This window comes from Megalopta genalis, chromosome 7 (assembly GCF_051020955.1).
Source record: "Megalopta genalis isolate 19385.01 chromosome 7, iyMegGena1_principal, whole genome shotgun sequence".
NCBI classification, from domain to species: Eukaryota; Metazoa; Arthropoda; class Insecta; order Hymenoptera; family Halictidae; genus Megalopta; species Megalopta genalis.
Window position 1 is genome coordinate 10,546,735 of NC_135019.1, and position 13,153 is coordinate 10,559,887.

General features: G+C 45.8%; 1 protein-coding gene and 1 long non-coding RNA gene across 16 annotated transcripts in view; one reads left to right on the forward strand and one right to left on the reverse strand.

Annotated features, from left to right (window-relative positions):
- Positions 1-13,153, reverse strand: part of LOC117229125 (uncharacterized) — a 180,054-nt gene that overhangs the window by 158,364 nt on the left and 8,537 nt on the right. Inside the window, exon 1 of one of the 15 annotated variants that reach the window (XM_076523643.1) lies at positions 188-206. The exons of the other annotated variants lie outside the window; for them this stretch is intronic. The gene's annotated coding sequence lies outside the window, so the exon portion shown is untranslated. Of the gene's footprint in view, positions 1-187; positions 207-13,153 lie in introns of those variants that run through there. 15 annotated transcript variants of the gene reach the window in all.
- Positions 2,683-13,067, forward strand: LOC143259815 (uncharacterized). Its single transcript, XR_013033817.1, has 3 exons — positions 2,683-3,280; positions 3,409-3,530; positions 12,967-13,067. It is a non-coding gene; the product is annotated as an uncharacterized LOC143259815 (long non-coding RNA).

Genomic DNA, 13,153 nt, shown 5'->3' on the forward strand with positions numbered 1-13,153 from the left:
CACCTCACCCCCCTCGCCAACCACCCCCTCTGTCGCTGTCTTCTTTGTGATCAGCCGTGTGTACTCTCTCTCTTTCTCTCTTTCTCTCTCTCTCTCTCTCTCTCTCTCTCTCTCTCTCTCTCTCTCTCTCTCTCTCTCTATCTATCTATCTATCTATCTATCTCCGTCTCTCTCTTGATGTACTTACGGGCTTCTCCGTCGCCCCATCGGGCGAACCTGTCTCTTTCGTTTCCCCCGGTCGCACCCCCAGACTCGCCCGCCTCGACGTTCATTTTCTATAACGTTTCCCACAGGTACCTGGTATTTTCGAATTGCGTGGACACGCGTCGCGATCCCGAATTCCGTGTCGGGTCCGGCGTCGGAGCCGAGACTTAGTTTCTTATCCCCCTATTCTTTGTATCTTTCGCCAGGCGCCATAAGTCCCTTCCGCCTCTCGTCCTACCCTGCCAACCGCAGTTCCCTTTGACCTCTCTTCTCGCGAGCACAGTCGCAGAATCCCGAGCATAACCAGCCGATGGAAGATCGCGGCTGGTCTTTTCGCGGGGGCTAAGTCTGTTTGCCGATGCATTTTCCTGGAGGACGAGACACGATTTCCTTCGAACTCGTCTTCCTTCTCCCCTCCCGGCCCCGCGGCGACGTCGCCGCGCGATTTTTCTCGTTTTTCCGCGACGTCTTCCACCCTTTTTCTTTCTCTTTTCCACACACCCTGCGCGCACCCCTTCTGTTTCCCCTCCAGCAAAGCAACCCCCCTTTATTTCTCGGTCCGCCATCCTCGCCCCCTCCCTCCCCGCCGCCCCGCTCCGAGCCAGCATTACGCGGCACTCGATCGTTCATCCTTCTCTGGCGCTCGGCCGTTAGTCGTTCCGTTCGCGTAGCAGGCGCCACGATGTCGAGCCAGCGTCGCGACGCTACTAACCTTTCTGCGGGGATCGCGGACGCGGCCACGATATAGGCGCGTTTTGCGGCGTTTCGAACCGACTTCGGGAAATTTCACTGCGGCAACGGGCTGTCCGACGATCGACCGCGACCGCGCTCCTGTTATTTTGTCTTTTCTTTCGTCCCTTCGCGGAACTACGGTAGTGCCTCGGTTACTAGTACCAGCGGTTGTTTACAGCAATAGCGAAATGGCTAGATTTACCTTGTTTTTAGTGCACCGCGAAGTACACCCCGATCGACCTCGTACCCTTGCCCTTCTGTCATTCTTTCGCGAGAGTACAGTACAGTAATGTCTCTCTAATTGACGCCCAGATTGTCCACGAAACTGGACAATCTGGCAAAAGGAGACACGATTATTCGAGCCCTGCGCTTCGTTTTTATAATTGTTGAGAATCGATAATTATAAAAACGAGGCGCAAGACTCAAATTAATCGTATCTCCTATTCCCAATTTGTTCATTTCTGTGGACAGTCTGTGCGTCAATTAGAGGGACATTACTGTACCCCCGGTCGCATACAGCAGTAACGAAATGGCTAGATTTACCTTGATTTTAGTGCACCGTGAAGTACACTGATCGACCTCGTACCCTTGCCCTTCTATCGTTCTTTCGCGAGAGTACAGTAGTGCCTCGGCTATTAGTACCCCCGCTCGCGTACAATAATAGCGAAATGGCTAGATTTACCTTAGTTTTAGTGCACCGTGAAGTACACTGATCGATCTTGCACCCTTGCCCTTCTATCGTTCTTTCGCGAGAGTACAGTAGTGCCTCGGCTACTAGTACCCCGCTCGCGTACAATAATAGCGAAATAACTAGATTTACCTTAGTTTTAGTGCACCGTGAAGTACACTGATCGATCTTGTACCCTTGCCCTTCTATCGTTCTTTCGCGAGAGTACAGTAGTGCCTCGGCTACTAGTACCCCCGCTCGCGTACGATAATAGCGAAATGGCTAGATTTACCTTGATTTTAGTGCACCGTGAAGTACACTGATCGATCTTGTACCCTTGCCCTTCTATCATTCTTTCGCGAGAGTACAGTACTGCCTCGACGATAGATCAATGTCCGAAAGCCCGTGGAAATGGATAGATTTATCTTGTATTTGGTGCATCGTGGAACACGCCGATTAATCGTGACTCTCAATTATCTCGCCCACCCTTTGTCGTTCTACGAAAACACAGTAACGCCTCGATAGCAGACACCACGTTAGCTAACTTAACAGGCATGCTTGGAGAATCGCTTGCTTCATTTGTCTTTGGTTCACCATGGTATCCAGTAATGTCTCTCTGTAATTGATGTTCGGATTGTCCATAAAAATGGACAATATTGGAAGAGGAGATACGATTATTCGAGTCTTGCAGTTCGTTCTTATAATTGTTGACAAAATCGGTAACGAGTTGCATGGCTCGAATAATGGTACAGTAATGTCTTTCTAATTGACGCCCAGATTGACCAGAAAAATGGACAATTTGGGAAGAGAAGATACGATTATTCGAGCCTTGCGGCTAATTTTTTTAATTGTGGACAATTTATAACTATAAAAATAAACCGCAAGGTTTAATCGAATAATCGTATCTCCTCTTCCCAAATTGTCCAATCTTCTGCACAATTTAAGTGTCAAATACGGAGAATTTATTGTAGAGTAATGTCTCTCTAATTGACGCTCGGATTGCCCACAAAAATGGACAATTTGGGAAGAGGAGATACGATTATTCGAGCCTTACGGCTAATTTTTTTATTTGTGGACAACTTATAACTATAAAAATAAACCGCAAGGTTTAATCGAATAATCGTATCTCCTCTTCCCAAATTATCCACTTTACTGGACAATCTGAGCGTCGGTAAGGGAAACATTACCGTATCTCCTCTTCCCAAATTTTTATGTGCAATCTGAGCGTCAATTAGGGAGACATTACTGTATATCGATCGCGACTGTTTTCGGTTACGTTCGATCGATTTGTTAGCATTTGAAAGTACAGTGGTCCCTCGATACTAGACCCACGCGAATTTGATGGAGTTTCATGTTGCTTCGGGTGCATCGGAGTACGTTCACTTTCGAAAATTCAGCAGTATCTCGATATTTTATTTGATCGTATGGTACACGTCGATATATATAAGAAAATAGACCACTTGTAATCCGTAAAGAAATTCGATCAAGTTGATCACCTTGATATTAGAAGCAAGTCGAAACCACGATGCGATAAATTCGAAGGCTGGCTGATTAAACCGCCGATCGTTAATCATCGACAATTATACGAAACGGAGTGTGTCCAGCACGAACGTGAAAGTAGACGGGCGAAAAAGGAACGAAAGATCATCGGCCATCGCTATCGGGAAACTTTGCTTGGTATTTCTTAAACTTCTTTCAACTTCGTTCCCAACGGTCGATTTCTCGGAAGAAATTATAGGAAATGCGAACCGAGCACCGCGGCAACAAGACGTAGACACGCGTTCTAACGCTTCGGTCGTTTTCAGATGGGATCAGTTCAGGGAATACTCGGCCCATTAGCCGGCTGAAAAGGAAACAGACAATCGAAACAGACCGAACCAGATACGAATCTTGAAGCCATTACGCCGATGATTCAGGGGAGGTGAAGGTAGGGTAGATTTCAAGGATTCCGTAGACGCGGCCGGCATAGAAACGTCGACGATGCGCCGTTCGCAGTTGCCCGTCGACGGGTAACAATGAGGAAAGACTGGAAACGGATACGCGACCGGTCGCAAAAACTCCGCCGATTTTTTCGCAAACTAACGGCCGCCGACACACGGTTCGCAGGAAGGATGATTTTTCGAATAGACGGATATTCGGCCGATGCGCGAATTGAAAAGCGCCGTGACACGGTCGACGGATTCATCCGCGGACCGTTTCGATATTACGCGAGGAGAAAGAAATTCGTGTTTGGCCGAACCGTTGTCGCGTGAGGTTCGCCTAAAATGGCCGACCCGGAATATCCGTCGACCTTTGATGCCACGAGAGAATCAACCCCTCGCAATTAACCTCGGAATCGAAGCTGAAATTATCGCCGCACCCTTCCGTTCGAATGTCCGCGAGATTTCAAACGATACCTAATTCATCGGCGTATTCCGCATCGTTTCGTACATCCTACATCGTTACCAGCGAAAAGATAGTCATCGATGCGTCCCTATTTTTTGACCGATCGCTCGCTCGATAGAGAATCGTTCGATGTAAAAGTCATACCTATCAACAGCTACTAATTTATTCGGCGATTAACGTTATCAGAGATCGGCTTGGCGAAAGCGTGCATTGTTTTTTATTTCTCTCTCCATTTTAACCCTCTTGCGAGCAGCATAATGAATCGCGTGCCAGCTCGCGAGCGCCGGTAATTAAAAAGTCGCCACGAGAGGTAAACGGTCAATTTGTATGTTTACGAAAATGGTGATTCCGTGTACTTTTTAGATTCTAGAATTAAAACGACGTCAAGTACCGTTCATTTCAATTCCGGCGAATCTCCTCTATCGCTTTATCCTTCGCTCTTGCGGCCGGTCCGGGCACGTTGCAGACGGCCATTCATTTCCCACAAAGCTAATATTACCTGCGCTACACCGCGGCAAAACATATTGACCCTCGCCAATAGTTTTTACACCCCCTATAAAGACTGGACCACGCGGCGGAACTGAAAGGAATTGTAATCTACGTTTTTTTCATTGAATCGCGCGCCGTACATCATGCGCATATATAAGCGTCCATTGTTCCACGGGAACGACGGAAGGGCCGATTTAACGGAATGCATACGGCCCAGTTTTAATAAAGGGGGAACGAAATTATACACAAACACCGCTTGATTCCGAACCAGTCGATGGATGTTGCTACGATTCTTTTCGAACGCGAATTTTTGCCGACTACCAAAAACGAAATGCAACGGAACTTCGTGAGTTTCCTATGAAGCAAAAATCTCCTCGTCGAAGTTTGTCCTCGCTTTGCCAACTTTCAACTCTCATACCGTGTTCACAAATGTACTTTCGCGCTTTTGAGTTTGATGGAAATGCTCCGCGCTTCTATGCTTCCGGTAGAACAAAATTCTCTGTTGTCCCGATTTTCGCAAATCGACCTACGAGAATCGATGTTCGCACGGCGATCCACGATCTGCAGGCAATAATCTCCATTCGGGCCGAATGTCCTTCGCGTGTAAGCACCACTGGCCGGTTAATTCGAATTTTTGCGAACGCCTATCGTTTCTACGGTTCCGGTAAAAGTAGGTTCGCCGTAATCGTCGATAGTTCCAGTGCCTAACCGAATATCGATTCCCCGACATCTGTTCACCCCGAATTACCCGGGCATCGAGCGTCGCCTAACTAACTATCTGTAAGTGGGCAGGGCCTTTAATATCCGGATAACCGGCCCCGAAGACTCGCGCCACGGCTCGCCTCCTGGCGAATCCAGAACGAGCACCGTCTTGAAAAGTGTGTCACTAACGGTGGCACCCGCGCGCCGGCAAAACGGCAAAGCGGGCAAACATTGTTAACCAATTTGCGAAGTTCGTCATCGTTAGATGGTCGTATCTCGTGTTGATTGTGCAAACACGGCCGGTTTACTCTATCAACTATCCATAGTCGCCGATATTCAAATAACAGTGATTCGGCGAACGGTGCAACGCGAAATTCGCGCGCGCTGTCCAGACGTCGAAAAAAATCATCGTTCCTCTCGATATCGAAGGTCATTAGATTCGATCGTAAGCGATCTCTGTTTTCCGGCGTCAAGTTCGGATCGATTTCAGATTCTTAGGACAGTGACACGTGCGACGGTGATACGGTTTTATAAGACCGACTTGTGCGCGGAAAGATACAGTAATGTCTCTATAATTGACGCTCAGATTGTCCACAAAAATGGACAATTTGGGAAGAGGAAATACGATTATTCGAGCGTTGCGGTTCGTTTTTATAATTACGAATTGTCAAGAACTATAAAAACGAGCTGCAAGACTCTCCAATAATCGTATCTTCTCTTCCCAAATTGTCCAATTTTGTGCGCAATCTGAGCGTCAGTTAGGGAGACATTACTGTATTCAATTTTTCACGGGTGCAGTAATGTCTCCCTAATTGACGCTCAGATTGTCCACAAATATAGACAATTTGGAAAGAGTAGATACAATTATTCGAGTCCTGCGGTTCGTTTTTATAATTACGAATTGTCAAGAACTATAAAAACGAGCTGCAAGACTCTCCAATAATCGTATCTTCTCTTCCCAAATTGTCCAATTTTGTGCGCAATCTGAGCGTCAGTTAGGGAGACATTACTGTATTCAATTTTTCACGGGTACAGTAATGTCTCCCTAATTGACGCTCAGATTGTGCACAAAAATGGACACTTTGGGAAGAGGAGCCTTGCGAATTCGATCCTTGCCACTCGTTTTCATAGTTACCGCTTTTCAACAGTTATAAAAACGAGCCGCGAGGCTCGAATAATCGTATCTCCTCTTCCCAAATTGTCCATTTTTTGTGGACAATCTGAGCGTCAGTTAGGGAGACATTACTGTATTAGGTCGAGCATCACTTTACAGTAATGTCACCCTTATTGACGCTCAGATTGTGCACAAAAATGGACAATTTGAGAAGAGGAGATACGATTGTTCGAGCCTTGCAACCCGTTTTTATAGTTGTTGCCACAAGGCTCAAACAATCGTATCTCCTTTTCCAAAATTGTCCATTTTTGTGAACAATCTGAGCGTCAATTATGGAAACATTACTATATAATGCGGATGAATTAGAGATGCGTCGTCCAATGATAATAGATCGCCGTTTTTGTAGCTTCGTTTGCATTTTTCGAACGATTGGATGCTGTACACCTTTGTCATGAGTAAGTTCATCGAGAAAGAAGGAAACGGCTGTGTGCGTCTGACCAGAAATTGATAATAAAGGAACTTGTAACCAGATCGGAATAGGAATGGAACGGAAGGAAACAAGATTCAAAACGGAACTACGCGATCGCGGAGGAAAATGGAACAGCATGGGACGCGGTACGGAACCTCCTAATAGAAACAGATGACACCCAGAATGGAACGAAACGAAACGCACCGAACGAACAGACCGAAACGCGAGGAACAGGCGGACTGGAACGGATGAAACGGATGATTCGAAAGCGTAAAACGGAACAGGATTCCATTCAATCGCCGATCCTTAAATAAGTCAAAGCGACGCCGCGCCGAAAGCACGAAACACAAGAAATACAATTAGAACGAAATCCAATCGGTGCAATCATGTAACCGATGAACGTACGTACTTAAGCCTTTTCGTACCGTGCAGACATGAACGAAAGTGGCAACGAAACAGAAACGAGAAGAAAGCTTCGTCTTTGGAAACGACTTCTGGATTAAACCACTGTCTATCATGGGAAAGAATAACTATTGAATTAACTTGTAATGAGATTCATGGACTTTAGATTATGGTTTGAGTCTGTGGTGGCTACAGCACAGACCAGGAACAAGAAAACAGCCATTCCCGACTCATCTTTCTCTTCCAGTTAGAACCATTGCGTATCTTGGGAATGACAAATATTTCAAGCGTTCTTGGACGACACCAATTAAGTCCTGGACGAGAAACAAAAATAAAACTACAGTAATTTCTCTCAGAAATGTTCGGAGGTCGGAATTGAAACGGGCAGATCTCAGAATACCGAGTCGCGATTCTACGAGCCACGCGGCTTGTTTTCATTTTCGCGGCAGTATTCAACTCGGGGCAGTCGGCTAAAAAAGCAGCGGCCAGCATGCCGGTGTACGTTAATATAAACGCATACAACAGATCATTTTGTGTTGCGAACCTTGTCATCGACGTAGCAATAAATCACATAGACGTAGGTAGCACAGGGAAATTCACAGCAACCCGAAATTTGGCATTTCCGGGAGAAATTGCCGTATTCGGTATTGAGCCATCTTTAAAACCAGCCTCTAGGTTAAACCATAGTGTCTTTTGGGAAAGAAAACTATTTGCATCGTCCCTATTGTCGCTAATCGAGCTTAGCTTGACATCTTGGCGAACGAGAAATATTTATCGGAGAAGTCTTATCAACGCTACGAATTGATTGCAATATTTCAATCCAACCCGACTAAGGAACCAATGCAGAACTTCGAAACTAAGTTGTGAGACAACGGATTAGCCGTTCAACTAATTCGAAACAATATGCACTAATCAAAAGTGTCGCGGCGAGTCCAACGACCAATCGGACCAGGACTTCTCCGGCCAGCCAACTTCGCATCTCCGCGCAGTGGTAGATCGCAGAATCTGTACTGCGTTAGGCCAACCAGCCTTGGCCAATGCGCAGCCGGCTTTATACCGCGAAGCTCCAGGACACGTGAACCGAGACGTCCCGAAGTCTCGTCAGCGAATCCACGGGAATTCCTCGCGACGAATCTGGGAAACGATTCGCGGGGTCGACGAAGGCATTGTTTACGGCAGCACTGGCCGAGGGTTACATAAAGCCGCGTAACATGTTCCACGCTTGTTTTTATTGGCTCGCAGGACACGCCTGCCAACCATGCTGCCGGGTCCGCCGCGGCGGTTCCCATCGACCCGAAACCCCGCTTTTGCCGGGCGAAGTTCGCCTAAGGCACGTAGACGTTCCACGGCGTGCGTTAAATAACATATCCGTGACCCAAATAATCCCGCATCCTCTGTCTACCATTCGCCACGAGCGAAACCTCCTCGGCCTACGAGAGGACGAGAGCGCAATAAATTCGCGGACGCCAGTCGCCGGACCGAGAAAAGAAAAAAACTGGCATGAAGAGAGCGGGCGCGTACCCGCGCGCGAATTCGAGGCGGATTCGAGGCGGGTGTACGCGCGCGCGGACCTCTACGATTCCCCGAATTGATCGATCATCCGGCAGACAAGATATCCCCGCGCTGGATCCCTCGGATTCGCCTCCTTTCGCAGTATCGGGCAACCCCGAGGAGCTTCTATGGCTCTCGCAGCTTCGACATGGCAGCGTATTCGATTACTTTCGTGCCGATAGTTGCCGGCTGTTTCGCCTCTTCGTTAACCCCCGCGTTGCACGCCAAGAAAATCCATATCCCTCCAAGTTTATGCTTGCCGAAGCTTCTTGGCGGTCTAGCCGAACCCTTTCTTTTCAGGTAAACGAATTAGGGTACACAACGTCGTCGCGGCCCTCGCGTTTAATCAATCGTAACTTCGCTGGAAACTTGTGTTGGCTACCGCATCGGACTCGGGACAAAAGGGTCGTGTAATTGGTCGAAGCTGACGGTAGAAAACTGGACGTGTATTCTTTCCGCGTTTCGCTCGAAAAAAATGCTCTTGGCACGGAGAAAATTTGCTCCGCTTCAAGAGATAAAAAAAAACTGCTGCAGCTTGCGGAACATGCACAAACCGGTACCGACTGTTCGGAGACGCGAATTTCAATGTTCAATCAAGGATTATTTAACCCTCAGCGCTCCGAAAGCTCCCCGTTACGGAGAGATTTGTCATTTGTTCCGTAACTCCGAAGGCTCCGCTGCGGAGCCAAATGTTTTTTAGCATACGTTATCGTCGGCGTTAGCAATTGTTATCTGTAGTTAAAACGTGCTAAGTCTGTACCGTTACGATCAAACCATTTTTTGACCTTTTCTATGGTTAGCAACATGGAGAAAAATAAATATTACGATGAGAATTTAGAGCGGAGCGATACCGAAGACGTATTTGATTTTGAAGAGTTGAAAGACATTGTGGAAGACAATGTTGGTTATGATTCTGACACTTCGAGTGGTAGTAGCGAAATTATACTACCAAAGAGACGAAGAATGAGAATTATTGAAAGCGAAAGCGAAGATTCGTTACAAGACTTAGACGAATGGCGCGATGTTACGGAAGAATTACATATTCCAGATAGAATACCTTTTAGCGTATTGCCACAGGTCATTGGACCACAAGTTCCTACAAACATTGAACAGCCGATACAATATTTTAAATTATTTTTCACGGACGAATTGGTAAATGAAATTATAAAGGAAACCAACGATTACGCAGAAAATGTTCTAAACATGAAAGAAATATCTAGCAACTCTATTTGACAAAGTGAATACTGCGACGCTTGTCCAAGTAAACCCAGAATGCACATGGGAGATTGTTACCAAAGATATCGCACCGTGGTGAATTACAAAATTTAAAATTTATCTTTTATTTACAATAGGAAAATGTATATTTATAAAATAAATCAAATCAAATGCATTCGCACAAGGACGTGTAATCTTTTCCACTCAAAACAAGACTTCCTTTATCTCAGGCGCTCCGCTCCAAAAATGTGTCGGAGTTGCTGGTAGACGGTACTCGAGAAACGCGCGAAGCGCTAAAGGCTAAAAATGTTATAAATCTAAAGGATCCTTGCGAAAGTAGCTCCATTCGCAATGACGAAGTCCATAGCGAAGACTTGAATGCATTTTGATTGTTTGCAGAATAGAACGCTTCAAGACAAAAAAAAACTGCTGCAGCTTGCGGAACATGCACAAACTGATACCGACTGTTCGGAGACGCGAATTTCAATGTTCAATCAAGGATTATCTAAAAATGTTATAAATCTAAAGGATCCTTGCGAAAGTAGCTCCATTCGCAATGACGAAGTCCACAGCGAAGACTTAAATGCATTTTGATTGTTTGCAGAATAGAACGTAGCTAGTGTGCGAAATGTAAGTAAAAAGACTTGCAAATACGAAGAGACGTCGGAACGGAGAGTCGGGTATCAAACGATTTTCCGCATCTTATCGTCGATTCTCCCCCTTCGGCAGAATTTTTCGAGCCAGTTTCTCGCGGCTCGCTTGCGCAATCGGTTCGAAACTGGGCGCCGATAAGCGATTATCTCTCGCGCAGAGACCGCGTCGCGTCGCCGGAGACATAACAGGAAACATGTGTGGCAGGAACATGCGAAATTAATACTTACCCCGCCGGCATAAATATTTAGGGGACCCACGCGGACGTGGCGTGCAAGCTAAAGGATAAAGCGCTGAATTTTATGTACCATCCAACGAACTATTTGCGACTAAAGTGGGGGTACAGGGGACGTTCTATTCAAGTATGCAGGCACGAATTTCTGGGATCTCGACATGCTTCTAACAAACACTGTGCACAGAAAGTAGCCCGACGAGAGTAGCCAAACGAAGACGGCCGCGTTCCCATGGAATATTCAGACGCAGGATTGCTTACCTCGCTCTAATTTTCTGTCCGGCATTACTTTTTGCCAAGCGAGAACGTCAACTAATTCGGCGGCGTTCTATGGGTGTCTTTCGTACCGGTGCGTTGTTCCGTTTTCACCGAAACGAATTTAGAAATCAGGATGCGCTCGTGTAATTTACATCGATCGCATAGAAAGCCACATCAATCTTAAGAATGCTCCAATTTCTTGTGCATTACAATTTTCTATATTCACGTGAGATTCGCGTTCGTCGCCTTATCGTTTCGTCCATACTTTCGCGAAGATTTTCTTAATCGTTCGAGTCCCAAGCAGCGCGATCGCGCTGTTCAGATCTTGCGTCGCGATCAAACTTCAGCGACGCACGTACATCGCATAGCTGCTTTTTTTCATTTTTTTTTCTTTTTGTATTGTTCGTCGATCTTGACGAGCGCTATCGCGCCGCTTGGTTCTCTTCGCAATTAATTAACCGTTTGACTGCTGAGTAGCGCTATCGCGCTCTTCTTATGTTGTGCCAAAAATTCGAAGAGCGCGTCAGCGCTCGTGTTTCTTTTTTTATGCCAAGACTGCGGAGAGCGTAATAACGCTGCTCTAAATCACTAGAATTTGTGCTTATTACCAATTTTATTCACAAAATTAATTCAAACAAATTTATGTAAATAAGTGGTATTTTTTAATTTTTGTCGTTGCAAAGCGATACAAGCGAGTTTATTGTACGAAAAGTGTTTTACATTTTTTCCCATACACGCGCAATTAGTGCCGCAGTTTTGGCATGTGTCCGAAAAAATACGTCAGCAGCCAAACGGTTAACACGTTGAATGCCACGGGGGCCACCGGTGACCGGCGCGCCCAAATTGATAGAAATATATATAATTTCAAACAAATGTCAATAGCTAAAATTTTTGTTCTAATCACGTCGATCGCGAAAGAAATCGTAAGACAAATGGTTAACACATTAATTCCGCGTACACGGAATTAATAATTATATTGACCTAGATAATAATTATAACGACCCAGGGCAGCCGATGACCACGTTAATCGGACAGCTGTTTCCGAGGAGTGTATTCGTCGCGACAGAAAGTTTTGCCATTTCTCCGCGACGAGTGTACTCCTCGAAAACAGCTAGCCGATCAAGAAGGATGTATCCTTTGATATTCTTTATTAAATTGTATATTAACACGTTGAATGCCACGGGGGTCACCGGTGACCGGCACTTAACTTGGCGGTGACGCCATGGGGGCCACCGCCATGGGGGCGCGCCTAAATTGATAGAAATATATATAATTTCAAACAAATGTCAATATCTAAAATTTTGTATTATTACCATCGTCGATTCAAACAGTGACCCCTGTCGCAATTCACATGTCAAACATGATTATACACTGTAACTTATCTATTACAGATAATATTTCAAGATTATATGTATCACATAAAAGAAAATTCATCGTGGCGCCACGGACAATTTCTGTAAAACCGGCGTGGCATTCAACGTGTTAAGACAAGCGCTATCAAAATGCTGTTCGGCATTTTTCGATCATGTTTTCTGAATAAACCCTGGGACTCGAACGGTTAAGGCAACATCGACCTGTGCGAAAGGTTGCGTTAAGAGAATGCCGTTGCGAAGCTCCGAAACAATCAACATGATCTCCGGTAATGCCAAAATTGCGGGACGAGTAGCCCTTGCTCGGGATAATTAGAGGATCGCCTGATGAGTTATGTGTGCAATACCGGCGCATTAACTGTTCCAGGCGAGGTATCTGATACCGTTGCAATGAACCCAACGTTGCAGTCTGTCCTACGTAATTATCACTTAGGATCGTCGTTTTCTAGAAACCCGAAGGAATGCGGACGTCCGTTCGCCGTAACGTATGCAACGTTTGTTTTCTTCTTTTTTTTTTTGTTCCAGCGATTTTCCCGCTTCGCCGAATGTGGATGGTAATAATTCTAATTCCGATATCTGCTCTACATCTTCGCGCCAAGAGTCAACTAACTGCAGGTAGTAATTTCCGGCCGGGTAACTAACAGTTACACGCGAAGAACTATCATTATTTAACATCGGGGATAGATGAAACTTAGACCAAATGCGTTTCGAA